Source organism: Myxine glutinosa, chromosome 3, assembly GCF_964187855.1.
Source record: "Myxine glutinosa chromosome 3, kmMyxGlut1.1, whole genome shotgun sequence".
In the NCBI taxonomy this organism is placed as follows: Eukaryota; Metazoa; Chordata; class Myxini; order Myxiniformes; family Myxinidae; genus Myxine; species Myxine glutinosa.
The window spans coordinates 183,846,467-183,861,326 of NC_136263.1; the positions used below are offsets into that span (position 1 = coordinate 183,846,467).

Here is a 14,860-nt window from a genome sequence, read left to right on the forward strand (position 1 = left end):
TCTGGAACAAACTCCCTCACTCTCTACAATCCCACTCCTCCCTCCAGGTCTTTAAAACAGCTGTTCACCACCATCTCTTATCTTCCCCCATCCAAAACCTTGATCTTTTCTACCCCCGCTAATTCACCCCAGATACACTTTTTTTTTTCCTTTTTTTTTTGGAAATTCCAACTTCTTTCCTGGAAGTCCTTGCAGTGTTCATATGTTTTATACCTCTCCCACCTCCCCCCAAGCCCTCCCCCTCCCACATTTCTCCCGATGTCCCTGCTCTCAAATGTTGTGTTTATGTCCTTCCCCCTCTCTCCCCATCTTGTCTACCGCTCCCCTTATTTTTTGTGTTTTATGTGTCGGTTTGACTTTTTGTGTGATTAATGTTAGCTCTTTCACGAGCCTCGATGTTGTATACAAAAAAAAACGAAAAAAAAAAAAACTGCCACATAACAAAATGTGAAAAAAGTGAAGGGGTCTGAATACTTTCTGAATGCACTGTACATTAAAAGCAAATTAAACATGAGCTCACAATCATCAGCAAGGTCATGAAATCCATCACCACAGTTGATATTAAAACCTTCCTTTTCTCCATTGGCCTCATCTCACATCACCAATTTGGATTCAGACCAGGTCACTCCACCTTGAACATGATGCTTCTACTCTCCCAACAATGGATGGAGGCCCTCAATGCCAGACATGAGATCAGAGCCGTTTCTCTGGATATATCTCATGCTTTTGATACAGTCTGGCATCCTGGTCTTACTCTCCAAACTCTCTGCCTTCGTCATCCAAGGCCAACTCCACACACGGCTCACTGACTTCCTCTACTCCCGTAGCCAACATGTGGCACTCAACAGATTCCTTTCATCTCCTCTCCCTGTCGAGGCCAGAGTGCCACAAGGCAGTGTTCTTGGCCCAATCCTCTTCCTGATCTTCATCAATGATTTAGCTGACTCTGGAAAATCCTCTTTACCTATATACCGATGAATCAAACCCCTGCCGTGACATCCCTCATCCTTCAGACAGGCAGACTGCAGCCTCTTCCCTGTCTTCAGACCTTGACAATCTGGTCAAACATTTGGAATATGTCTTTCAATCCTGACAAATGTCATACTCTCCCTGTCTTTCTCCGAAAGGACCGTCTGGCAAACCAACCCCTCTACTTTTTCAACAATCCTTTTGAGAAAGTTCCAGTCATTCAAACTCCTGGATCTCAATATCAGCCATGGTCATCCTTGAGCAAACCACATTATAAAGTCACCAACCGCATCATACAAAGTCCTTCCTTTTGCACACCTGAACTCCTATCCACCTGCAAGGTCTTCATCCACAGCTTAATAGAGTACTGCTCTCTCTCCTCTTGTATGGCTCCCCTGCCTCACACCTTACTTACCTTGACACCATGGAAACCAAGGCCTTCAGGAGTAATGGATTCTCTTGCGATGAAGGCGAGTCCTTGGGTCAATCACTTTCCCATCACAGACAGGTTGGTGGTCTCTCCATCTTCTATCGCCTCCTATTGGTCTTGCATCCTCTGCTCTTTCTGTGTTTTGTTCCCCTCTAGTTTCTACAGGGCTCACACGGTCCACCATCAACCCCTTCCACAACATGCATTTTAAGGCAGACCCCATCAACCCCTTCTGGTGAAACTATATAAATCGAGGATCATTGCTCACCTCCACTCATTTGATCTTATTTTCCCCACCCGTGGAATCAACTTCCACATTCTCTTCAATCGCATCCTTCCCTCCAGGTCTTCAAGACTGCTGTTCACCGCCATCTCAGAACATCCCCAATACATTACCATGATATTTTCTCCTCCCCCCCACACCCCCAAACCTCATTCCAAATCTCCAGGTTTCCCTCCTGAGAGTTTCCTTCTGCATGCATCTTGTCCACCCGATGCATCCTCTCCTGCCCCTTATTCCTCCCCACACCCATTGTTTGTCCAAGTCTCCCTCTATTTTGTCCCTCAAGTCCACTGTTTGTGCGTTTCCTCCCTCTTTCTACTGTTGCATCCTGATCCGTTCAGTGTACTAGCTCTTCCATGAGCCTCGACTTTGTATACAATATAAATCTTCTGCAAATCTGCAAATATCTGGGTGGACCTCATCAGTTCATCCAGAAGCAACTTCTAAGATGCCGAAAAATAAGCAAAGAAGTATTTTATTGCACAGCTAAACCAAAGCTAGCTGAACGTCAGCGAGCTAAAAAAATTGGTCGACGTGCCCAAATATGGGGCAAAACAATCGTTCATTTAAAAATACTTCCAATACTGCAGCCACCTATGTTATAATGTAGAAAACGTGTAGTTTAAGCTGAAGGAAAGACTTGGAAACACAAGGTGTAGTGGTGGTGAGATTTGATTATTGGGTCCAACTGCCCAAATCAACAACTATTGTGTCCAAAGAATAGATACAAAGCAGACTTGGTGGGGTAGCAGTTAGAGTGTCTGCTCTGAGTCTGAAGGTCGGTGGCACAAACCCCATCAGAGCCACACCAAAGACATTCAATAATGGTACGTGCTGCTTCATTGTTTGAAGCTCGGCATTTAAAAGGAGAGAGCAAGGACAAACAATGCTGGGAAGGCAATGACAAACCACCCAGTGTAGCCCTTGCCAAGAAACTGCTTTGGCAGCACTGACGCACTATAAGGGTATGATACATCAACAATCACGTAAATACAGATGCAAATACCACTTCATTCATTCATTCATTTGTGCCGTATCTGGCTGCTGGTGGCACCATTTATGGGAGTGCAGCTGTACCATTGATGCAGTTCCTCCTGCATGTCGAGGAAGGAAATTGGAACTTTGCGGGGTGAAGGCGATAATCGACAACTCTTTGCTGAAGACCCAGTGGGATCTTTAATGTCAACCAATTAATGCCAGAAGACAGGACACCCGGCTTAATATTCATCCAATCGAAGGCATACTCACTGATGAACGCAAGGCCCTGCCCATGAAGTATCCAGGAAGTCCGTTTGTAATCAGATTGAGAATTGAACCCATATTGGAGGCTGGTATTAAATCTCTGGGCTACCCCGTTAGCCATGTTTTTTTGAAGACCATGTCATAGTCCAGATAAATGAAAAACTGCACAAAATATTTCAAAGTTCTGCACACAATTAACGGTTTCTTTCACTCCCCGGCCCTCATCCACATGTAGTACCATGCAAACTGCATAAAAACTGGCAAACTTTGGCACGTTCTCGTCCCATTCCGCACGCCTCCTACGAAACCAAGGAGGACAGAGTGCAAAGGCATTATCAGATTTCTATTGATCAGGCTTGCGACGGGGTATCTGCATCGCAGCCGCGGATGTGCCCCTTCCACTAACAGGTCAAAAGGCCAAGCCAGCCAGACAAGACAGGCCATTGTGACTGCCTAAAATGTGACCGAGCATGGCCGAGGCAACGCCATCGTGAGCGAATCAGACGCCGCCGGCGTGAACCGTGCACACAGGTCAACAACGGTGCACGAGCAAAACCGCACAGCGACAGGGCTCCCAAGCAACAACCACAAGCAAAGCCACCGTAATTTATAATGAACGGGATGAAACTTTCTTGTTTGCAATCAGACCAAACAATGTTGCTGTTAAATTTTTCATCCTGGCTTGTAGAGTTTTAAAAAGAGGCCTAAGGGCCTTTTACCACGCAGGAGGATAGGAGGCACACACACTAGACTCCAAGATGACTAACCTGGTTTTGAATGTTGGCCCAGCTGTAAACTGTTGCCTTGATGTTTCACAGGCTGGGAGATTCAATGTGTGTGCCGTCCATTGGATGGACGTTAAACGGGCGTCTCGTCTGACGGCATTCGTTGGTGGACGTTAAAGATCCCACGGTGTCCTTCGCGAACAGTAGGCGAGCTATCACCGGCACCATGGACAAATTCCATCCTGCCCTGACCTACATGGGGCACTGCATCAGCGGCACAGCAACACCCTCAGCCAATGATGGTACACCGCAGCCATGCGCTGCATACGGACGAACGAAGACCTGATGCACAATGAAATGACCATGCAAGGATTGTTTTTCTTTTCTTTTTTAAATAAAACTAATAAAATGCAGGTTCCTAAAAGTTGAGTGAACACAAAACAAAAACAAGAAAAAGAGCAATCAGAGATTGCAAACACTCGCCAGGATGTATTTTCAGTGGTTTTTAAGGCCTTTGTGTTAAAACAAATATGGCGGGCAAACCACGTGACGGATGACGTCATCATTACATTTTTTTTCTAAACTAATTTATTCCTAGATTATGCTCAAGAAATTTCATCTTGATTGGATGAAGTTTTGTACTTGTCGAATTATGACGTCATAATGGAGGCACCTATGACCTCATCATTAACATATTTTATTTCCCATGGAGAGTTCTTTACAATGAGCCATGTCTCAATTTTTTCTATTCAGCACTTTCGGAGATATGGAGGTGCAAAGTTTTTCGGTTTTTCCAAGATGGCGGCCGAACCACGTGACCTATGACGTCATAATTATCATTAAAAAATTCTACAGGTGGAGTTGCACCTATGGTGAAAATTTCCTGTCGATCGGACCAACGGTTGCAGAGAAAAGCATTTATTCTGTGCGGACAAACAAACAGACAGACAGACAAACAGACACACAGACAAACAGATGAAAAATCACTCATAGAGCGACACTTGGCAAAACATAACAAAGTGGAATGGCACTCAGTAGAGCATCCTTTTCACCTCAAAAATAGTAGGTGGTTGAATTCTGTTTGCCGATATGCAAATCCTATTCAAATTTCAAGTCAATCGGATGAAAATTGAGGATTTTAGAAATTTGAAATGGTTGTTGACCTTTGGCCTATGTTGACCTTTTGGCCTATACTGATCTCAAAAATAGTTGTTGGTTGAGTTCAGTTAGCCGATATGTAAATCCTATTCAAATTTCAAGTCAATCGGATGAAAATTGAGGATTTTAGAAATTTGAAAAAAGTGGTTGACCTTTGGCCTATGTTGACGTTTTGACCCCAAAAATATATGGGATTTTGTCGGACCACGAACTCTACCTTTTGGTAATGTTTCGTGAAGATCGGTTTAAAATTGTGACCTGTAGGCAAGTATAAGTGAGTGGACAACACACACACACACACACACACACACACACACACACACACACACACACACACACACACACACACACACACACACACACCGAAGTGATCAACATACTTGCAAAAAAAAAAAAAAAAAAAATTGCCAAGTAACAAACAAACAAAGACAAACAAACAAACAAACAAACAAACACTCAAATGCAATACCCTCTCCTCTGGCGAGGATAATGAAGTTGCAACATCGCTAATCGGCATTGCGCACACGTCTTTATCAGTCTTTGTGTTCGTCTGCGTTAAACACAAGTTGCACATTGTGCTCGACATCGTCGAGGAAAGTCCAAACATAATTAAGAAAGTATCGGAATCCTTATTCACCTCGGAGATGATACTCCTCAAGCCAAGATGCAACTTTCAATAATCAAACTTTCTTTGCTTGAATACGTGCAACACGTCGCAAATTGCATGCTGCGTAAAGCCAGGACTGGTGGAGAAGAGTGATGGGGAAGACCGAGAAAGACTTGGCTGAAGATGGTGGAAGAAGAAATGCGGGCAAGGGGGTTAACAAGGAGAGATGCAGAAAATAGGGCAAAATGGAGAAGATTGTCATGGGGACCGCAAGGCTAACCCCCGCTCTAGCAGGGAAAATGGCCTTAAAATGCATGTTGTTGTTGTTGTTGTTGTTGTTTGTAAAGCCAGGACGATGTGAGCACGCTGACAGAACGTAATGTTATGCAACTTTGTTCCTCACATGGACATTGAAAAGCTGGAGGAACATCTTTAATGGCCACAATTATTCCCACGTTCTCGTGGAGCTGGCTGCGGGAAGCTTGGCCCAAGTCTTTCACAAACTAGCTGACCAGGCCTGACGTCCGACAATTGTCAGGGCAGGAATTTGGAATTTGTTCAGGGTGCCGGCGATAGCTCGCCCAATCTTCGTGAAGGACACTGGGATCTTTAACGTCCGCCAACTAATGCCAGCAGACAGGACGCACGTTTAACGTCCATCCAAGGATGCCACACATTGATGAATCCGCATGCGATACACCAGGATGAGAGTTTATAGCTGGGCCGGGATTTGAAACCCAGGCTAGAGAACTTAGAGACAATTACATTCATATAGGGCCTAGGCTATGCTGCCGCCCTGGAGGAAAATCATATCAATGGTGCTTGAGGATCATTTTGCCATTCCTGGGATTTAAGGAGCAAGCTAAGTTGCTGAATTTGGGAAAAAGAAAGGTATTTCCCACATTCTTGTTGGATTGGCTGCGGGAAGCTTGGGCCAAGTCTGGCCAAGCCAGGTAGAGCAGTGTGGGAAGGGAGGACAGAGAAGGGAAACGAGGTTGACAGGGATAGTAGGTAGTAAATAAAGTGGGGAAGGAAGGGGGAATTGTTCAAAAACTGTCATTTTTCATACATAATGTTTCGATGCCCTCTTACACCAACTAGCATGTTTTACGGATTCGTCACTTTCGTTGTGGTAGTTTTCATCCACTGTAAACATTTCTGATTCCATGTATTATTATTGTTGTCATTTTTTTCAAAAGTTAAAAGTTAATGTTTTGAATGAAACAGGAACCGGACGGCGACGAAGAGGAAGAGGGGAAAAAGAGGGCGGAGCGAGTGAGTCGGACAAGAAAGCCGAGCTGCTCCGAGTTCTGAAGCGAACGTTGTCGAACGGGAGTCACGAGCGAACTTTCGGGTTTCCTGGGAAAGGGATCCCTGCGACAGAGTTGTCATCACTGTGACCGATCAACCTGCGTGTCAGGTTTTTGGCGGTGGATTCTGAGGAGAATTATCGTCGGGCCGTTACGTCTCAAGAACGGGTCGTCGGCCATTTAGACTCGCGCGCTTCACGCGTCAAGCAAGGTTTCTTTGCTTCGTCAGCCATTTTCACCGCTTTCTGACGTATCTGGTGTGTGCGTGTGCACCGTGGCTTTTGAAGATTAATTTGCGGCTCGCCGACTGTGAGCCGTGAAAGTCCATACCCGAGGGTGTGATTTCCCAGTCGCCTTGAGGGCGCCTTTGTGCAGCGTTGGGCTGTGTGACTGTACTTGCCATCCGCACGGGATTCTGGCCTCGATTGGACATCGTTCTGGCGATCGCTGGAGCGAATCGACTTCGGCTTGAAACCGGAATCAACTTGGGTTTGAGGCCGGGAAAGAGACATTGGGAATGTTCTGGTTTCACTCACTTGGAGAAAAGTGAGTTATATATTACGAAACTGATGGTACCATCATAGGATATATTGATTGTACTTTTGATTACTATTATTGTTGTACTGTTATTCTTGTGTGATCTTAATACAATATTTGTTTGTGAGTAACAATTGGTGTGGCTTCACCATTGATCTTTGACATACGGAATAAACCATTTTTCTGCCGTGACTCCTCTCGGGGCTCGGAGGTACACCGTGACCAGGGGGTCGGGGAGGAGCACGTAACACATGGCAGAACACACAGTCCTCGTTTATATTGCAATGAAAACAAAAATGTAAACACCGGTACCGAAAACTCTGCTAACAGAGTGCACCCAATGAAAAAAAGGTGACTGGAGTTCAGAAAAGAAACCAGCTCCGAGACATAAACAACATGTGGTATGTAGATAAGAAAATGCTTGTGCAGGAATAATTAGATAAGTTTGTGAATGAGTGCATTCTTGTTTGGGACCGACAAAAAGGAAATTCAGCAGACATTCCCCAGGGCATAGTACGTCAGACATTCATATTCATTCCCCAGGGCATAGTACGTCAGACAGGTGAAATATTTGGGAGAATTGTGCCTTTGATGATACAAGCACGAGAGTTGGCACACAGTTAGAGTATGCTCTAAGGAAGATATATGGCTATAGGGCCATCGCAGATTTGTCCTGTGACAACAATGGCGGCCATTTTTCAAAATGGCCTCCATTGCTTGTTATTTTACATATATTTGGTACATTACTGTGTGCAAACTGTTGTTGTGGTCATACAAGCTTGACAATTGGCACATAATTAAAGACCCCTAACTATGGGGTTATCATATATTTGTCCTGTGACAACAATGTTTTTAAAATGTCCGCCATTTATATGGTATACTAGCAACGGTACCCGCCCTATGGGTGGGGCTTCAATTGGGAAGCCCAAATGAAAAAGCAAAATATCAGAAATTGAAGGCTTTTTTAATTTTAAACGATTCATATAAACATCCGTTGAATCATAACACATGCAAATCATCAAAATCTAAACAGTACATGGCACCCATTTTTAAAAAAAAGATTGAATTCTGCAAAACGGAAGCGGCCGCTACACGTCTTTCTCAATCGCACGTTTATGTGTGAAGAGTGCACGCCGAATCTGTAACACGGAAGCGGCCACGGCACCCGTTTCTCAGTCGCTTTGCACACGCTGCCATGTTACTTCGCAGCCGCATGTTTATATAGGAAGAGTTTGTCAGGAGTCGATCTACTTTCTCCTGGTACGTAGAATTTCAACAAAAGCCACATCACTGTTCATATATCGGTAAATATTATTCCATCGTGTTTGGAAAAACTTGAAAATTGGAAAACATGGAAAAATTGGAAAAACAATACAGCCTATTTTACTCCCAGGCGTCCCAGGAATACCCACCCAAGATATCATTGCGATCGATTGAGCCGTTTTTGCGGTACCTTCGAATGGACAGACGGACAATTGGTGAATTATAGTAATATGGTATATTAATTTGCATAAACTGTTGTTTGAATCATACAAGCATGGTATTTGGTACCAAGTTAAATATTCTGACTATTAGAGTCATCACAGATGTGTCCAATAAAAATGGCGCCCAATTTTTAGTACGGCAGATAGGTGAAATATTTGGGAGAATTGTGCCTTTGATGATACAAGCACGAGAGTTGGCACACAGAGTATGCCCTAAGGAAGATATTTGGCTATAGGGCCATCGCAGATTTGCTCTGTGACAACAATGGCGGCCATTTTTCAAAAAAGGACAAATTTGCGATGGCCCTATAGCCAAATATCTTTCTTAGGACATACTCTGACTGTGTGCCAAATGCCATGCTTGTATCATCAAAGGCACAATTCCTGCACCTATCTGCCGTACTATTACAAATATTGGAAGTTAAAAATTTTTTTTTTTTTTATCAAAAATGGCACCTTCAAGGGAAGCTCTTACAAGTAAATAAATAAAAAGGATTCTGGACTGGATTTATAAAGGTCTCAACATGACGTCTCCAAATCTCCCGCAATGACTACGAGGCCAAAGCACGGGATCTGGTGGTCTCACATCGCAGGCAGGTCGGTGTCATCGTCCCTTTTACCATCACCCTCCGTCCCTCCCGGCCTAGCACTCTGAGTTGCCTTTTCCCAACCTCCAACCATCTTCCCTTGAGGGCTTCAGGCAGGCAGACTGGACATCATTTTGTGCCATCGCCTATATTTTTCGCCCCCTTTCACCTCACCTAACCATGCTCTCTTACTTGCAGATTGCCGTGTTTCCTCCTCTAATCTCGGATATTTTCTTGTTCATGTTCATTCCCTTGCATATCATGTCCAACTGAACTGTCCTACTGCCCCATTGTCAGTTCATACCCTCCTTAACTGTTTGAGTGATGTTCGCCACAATGGTGGCCTCACGGAAGCATGCTGTTGGCCACAATCATGGCCTCACAGGAACGTGCTGTTGGCCACAATCGTGGCCTCGCGGGAACGTGCTGTTCGCCACAATCGTGGCCTCACAGGAACGTGCTGTTGGCCACAATCATGGCCTCACAGGAACGTGCTGTTGGCCACAATCATGGCCTCACAGGAACGTGCTGTTGGCCACAATCATGGCCTCACAGGAACGTGCTGTTGGCCACAATCATGGCCTCACAGGAACGTGCTGTTGGCCACAATCATGGCCTCACAGGAACATGCTGTTGGCCACAATTGTGGCCTCGCGGGAACGTGCTGTTGGCCACAATCGTGGCCTCGTGGGAACGTGCTGTTGGCCACACTCATGGCCGCATAGGAACGTGCTGTTGGCCACAATTGTGGCCTCGCGGGAACATGCTGTTGGCCACAATCGTGGCCCCGCGGGAACGTGCTGTTGGCCACAATCGTGGCCTCGCGGGAATGTGCTGGTGGCCACAATCGTGGCCTCGCGGGAATGTGCTGTTGGCCACAATCGTGGCCTCACTGGAACATGCCATTGGCCACAATCATGGCCTCACGGGAACATGCCGTTGGCCACAATCATGGCCTCACGGGAATGTGCTGTTGGCCACAATCATGGCCTCGCGGGAACGTGCTGTTGACCACAATCGTGGCCTCGCGGGAATGTGCTGTTGGCCACAATCCTGACCCGCGGGAACGTGCTGTTAGCCACAATCGTGGCCTCGCGGGAACGTGCTGTTGGCCACAATCGTGGCCCCGCGGGATCATGCTGTTGGTCACAATCGTGGCCTCCCGGGAATGTGCTGTTGGCCACAATCGTGGCCCCGCGGGAATGTGCTGTTGGCCACAATCGTGACCCGAGGGAACGTGCTGTTGGCCACAATCATGGCATCGCGGGAACGTGCTGTTGACCACAATCGTGGCCTCGCGGGAATGTGCTGTTGACCACAATCGTGGCCCCACGGGAATGTGCTGTTGGCCACAATCGTGGCCTCGCGGGAGCGTGCTGTTGGCCACAATCGTGGCCTCGCGGGAACGTGCTGTTGACCACAATCGTGGCCTCGCGGGAACGTGCTGTTGGCCACAATCATGGCCTCGCGGGAATGTGCTGTTGGCCACAATCGTGGCCCCGCGGGAACGTGCTGTTGGCCACAATCGTGGCCTCGCGGGAACGTGCTGTTGGCCACAATCATGGCCTCGCGGGAGGGAATGTGCTGTTGACCACAATCGTGGCTCCGCGGGAACATGCTGTTGGCCACAATCGTGGCCTCGCGGGAACGTGCTGTTGGCCACAATCGTGGCCTTGCGGGAATGTGCTGTTGGCCACAATCGTGACCCGTGTCATTGTTCAACAAATCTGTATTGTTTGTTCCTATTTAATTGTTTGTTCCTAAGGTTGCCTTCTATGGTTGCCTTATAAACAATACCCGTTTTTTTCAGTTTGCGTGAAAAAAATACCTTCTTTTGGATTGCATAGTGGAAAATTTTCAGCACTCAAACAGGTAATACTGCCTCTTCCACAAGCCTTGATATTATTATTGTAATGAAAAAATGTAAAAAGGTAAATAAAAGGAAATCGGATCAAAAACAAAAACAAAACTAGAACGGCACTCAATAAAGACCACACCTACGCCTTGTTGGCCATATCACTCAATGGTGAAGATTCACTTAGAAATCATTCTAGCTGGATCTGAATCCGGATCGTCACCAAAATTGAATCGATTCTTCCGCGTCGCAAACACAACCTCTCCACCAAGTTTCGTCCAAATCCATCTATAACTTTTTGAGATATCCTGCTATGTATCGTTTTTAGCCCTATCTCCCAAAGGTGAAGAATCGCTTAAATTTTTTTTTTAATTCTCATATCCGAATCCATATTCAGATCTTCACCAAAGTCGAATCGAATCATCCTTGTCACACACCCAACATCTCCACCAAGTTTCGTCCAAATCCATCCATAACTTCTTGAGATATCCTGCTATTTATCGTTTTTGGCCCGATCTCCCAATGGTGAAGAATCACTTAAAAATTCTAGTAGCCGGATCCGAATCCGGATCTTCACCAAAATCTAATCATTTCGTCCTTGTCATATACGCTACATCTCTGCCAAATTTCGTCCGAATCCTTCGACAACTTTTTGAGATTTTTGTTCACAAACAAACAGACAAACAAACAGACAGACAGACAGTGGTGAATACATAACCTCCATCCACCTTTGGTGGCGGAGGTAAACACAACTCAGCTGACACTCAAGACAAGTACGAAAATGTGATTGCGAATCCTGCAAACAAAGAAAAATAATCATGGGCTAGGTAGCAGATGGTCCTCAACAAATTCATATTAAATTTGAGGACACAAAACAAATCTAATAATATGATAATTAAGGCCCGAACAAGAAAAGGCAATCACAATGCATCAAACTCTTAATGGGATGCCACAAAAACATGAATGAACATGGCGTGTATGATGTTGCAGCAACCGGCTGGAGAAGTACAACCGTACAACCACAAACTATGTGCACACAAGCAGCATAACCAGAAAGGTTGGCTGAAATGCAGGCCATGGTCGCTTCGATCAAAACAAGCTGCCACGATGCATTTCCTTCCGCAAATAGAGTACTGTACAGAATAGACAACCTGCAGTTTGAACACCTGTCTTAAAAAGCATCATTGTTTGGCATCTGATAAATCCACTATTGAACCTGCAATTTAGTTTAGTCTTTGATTCCCTGCGAGATAGTAGGATTATTTGGCCTAGAGTATGCACACTCGTTTCTAAGATGTCTAGCATGGGTTTGAATCCAGACTCAGCTATAAACTGTCATCCTGGTGTTTCACAGGCAGGGCGATTGATGAATTCATCACTGTGCCGACCCTCAGATGGACGTTACCCTGGCAGTCCCCTCTACCGACATTAGTTGGCCGATGTTAAAGATTCCACTATGTGCTTCGTGAAAAGTAGGCGAACTATCGCCTGCAAATGTTAGGCCTGGCCAGCTGGTTCGTGAAAGACATCAGTCAAACTTCACCCCCGCATCCTCAGCCCATCCCACAAAAACGTGGGAATAATTGTGGTCTTTAAAGAGGAAGAAGTAGCATTCTGAAGTTGCTATCCTTACATAGCAATATTAGACTGTAAAGATGCACAAACATATTAAAGTATGCCAAAAGCATCTGCTTTGATTGGAGAAAAGACAAAGATGGGTTGTTTGTTTTTTTGTGTACATAGTCGAGGAGGAGGGATTTGTTACGTGGACCGTCGTTTGGAAAATTGGAAGGAGAAGAGATTTGGGTGGGGGTTAACGAGGGTAGAAAAGATCATGGTTTTGGACTGGGGACGACCGGAGATAGGGGTGAACAGCTGTCTTGAAGAGGGAAGAAAGAAATTGAGAGGACGTGGACGTTTACGAGGAAAAAAAGAGGAACAAATGAGTGGAGGTGAGCAGTGATTGTGGATTTAGGCAGTTTCGTGAGAAGGGAGTTGATAGTGGACCGTGTGAGTCCTGCAGACACCTGGGGGCCAAAGCACAGAAAGAGCAGAGGGTGCAAGACTAGAAAGGAGGCGGGAGAGGACAGAGAGACCACCAACCTGTCTGCGATAGCAAAGTGATATCATCGGAGATTCCAATAATCTTTCAAATACTCCAAAAGATGTAAAAAGATTCCATCTCTTGAAGGCCTTGGTTTCCATGACATCAAACTGAGCAAGATGCGAGGCAGGAGAGCCAGCCCAAAGGGGAGAGCAGTACTCCATCAAGCTGCAGATGAGGGTCTTGTAATTGGATCGGAGTTCAGGTGCGTCAAGGAAGGACTTTGTACGACGGATCATCGGGTCTTGACTTCCGAAACAAAGTATTTGTATGTTAGCAATCAACAATTCACTCCCCCCGATATAGTGTTCCAATGTAACAGTCCACGTAATGACGGGCCATGCATTTACACTTGGAGAAGAAGAGGAAAAGGAAGAGGAAAAAGAAAAGATTTAAATTCCCCATGATGCATTTCATTATTTTATTTCATTGCGATATCAATATATAATCATCCCCAAATCATTCCGTCGCCAGGGTGCACCGATGTGCATCTTTGACACGTGCACGACAACCATAGGCCGATGCTACGGAAGCCTCACTGCAAAAAATCAGCAATGCAGACATGAACCGATGCCAAGGATAAGGAAATCATTCTTGATGAGTGGGGTCCGTCTTTCTTTGGAGGGAAATGCGTTTCAAGTGACATTCCACAACATTCGAGGTCACGGAATTTGAAGCAAGTTAATACGTGAGCAGTCTGCCAATCCTCGCTGGCGTTTCTCCGCTGCATCGTCTGACTCTCGACGTCCGTGCAAACAAAGTATCCCTTTACACCAGACACATCAAGAGGGATAAATTAAGCTCTGCGCATCTGCAAAAAGCAATCCAGCCAGGCAATATACTTAAGTATCATTTTATTACGCGGTAACAGCACAATTTGTTCAAAGGAACGTGATGACATTGTCGGGTTATTTCTTTTTCACCTACCAAGGCTTAAGCAATGATGCATTTGCAGACGAGGACCTTGAAAATGCCTTCTGCACAAACCTCGTTGTTTTGGACACGTAGGCGTGTTTGACGAAGAATGTCACGAATGCAGGCAGGGATTATTTACACAGTCCAAAATAAGGCTTGGCCCCAAACATTCAAGTCATGAGTCGGTCGAGGCAAAGCTTATTGCACCGTTTACATTTCAGCAAGCATCGTCTGCTGACTTCAGGGAACGCTACGATCACGAAGGGCCACATGATTAGGGGATCCGCATCCTTCTCAAAGATCAAAACAAAAGGAAAATGTTCAATCAATATTCATCAAATGGTCGTTCTTCTTGTAGTTGTAGTATAGCCCTGGATACAGGCCCGCAGCACGGAGACAGCCGATCGATCGGGCAGGAGCAACCCAGAGATCCCCAACTTCCAATAAGGTGTACCCCCACCTTCGTGAAGCGAGAGCCGCAAGAGAAAGAGAGGGAGAGAGAAAGACATACAGACAAGAGGGAGTGGGCCGCTCCATGGGGACCAATCGGTGCTCTGACCATGGCCGTACTGCCCTGGTGAATCTGGGCAGAAGGGAACAGTGGGAATGATTTGGCTTCTGAATTGAGTTGGGACGGAGGGGGGTAAAACAACC

General features: G+C 45.6%; 1 protein-coding gene and 1 long non-coding RNA gene across 3 annotated transcripts in view; both read right to left on the bottom strand.

Annotated features, from left to right (window-relative positions):
- The window catches only part of LOC137422991 (forkhead box protein K2), a 141,518-nt gene that overhangs the window by 119,643 nt on the left and 7,015 nt on the right, over nucleotides 1-14,860 (bottom strand). The gene's annotated exons all lie outside the window — the stretch shown is intronic.
- LOC137422992 (uncharacterized) lies at nucleotides 13,699-14,322 on the bottom strand. The gene is made up of 2 exons (XR_010983614.2): nucleotides 14,219-14,322; nucleotides 13,699-14,057 (listed from the first exon to the last, which is right to left on the bottom strand). It is a non-coding gene; the product is annotated as an uncharacterized LOC137422992 (long non-coding RNA).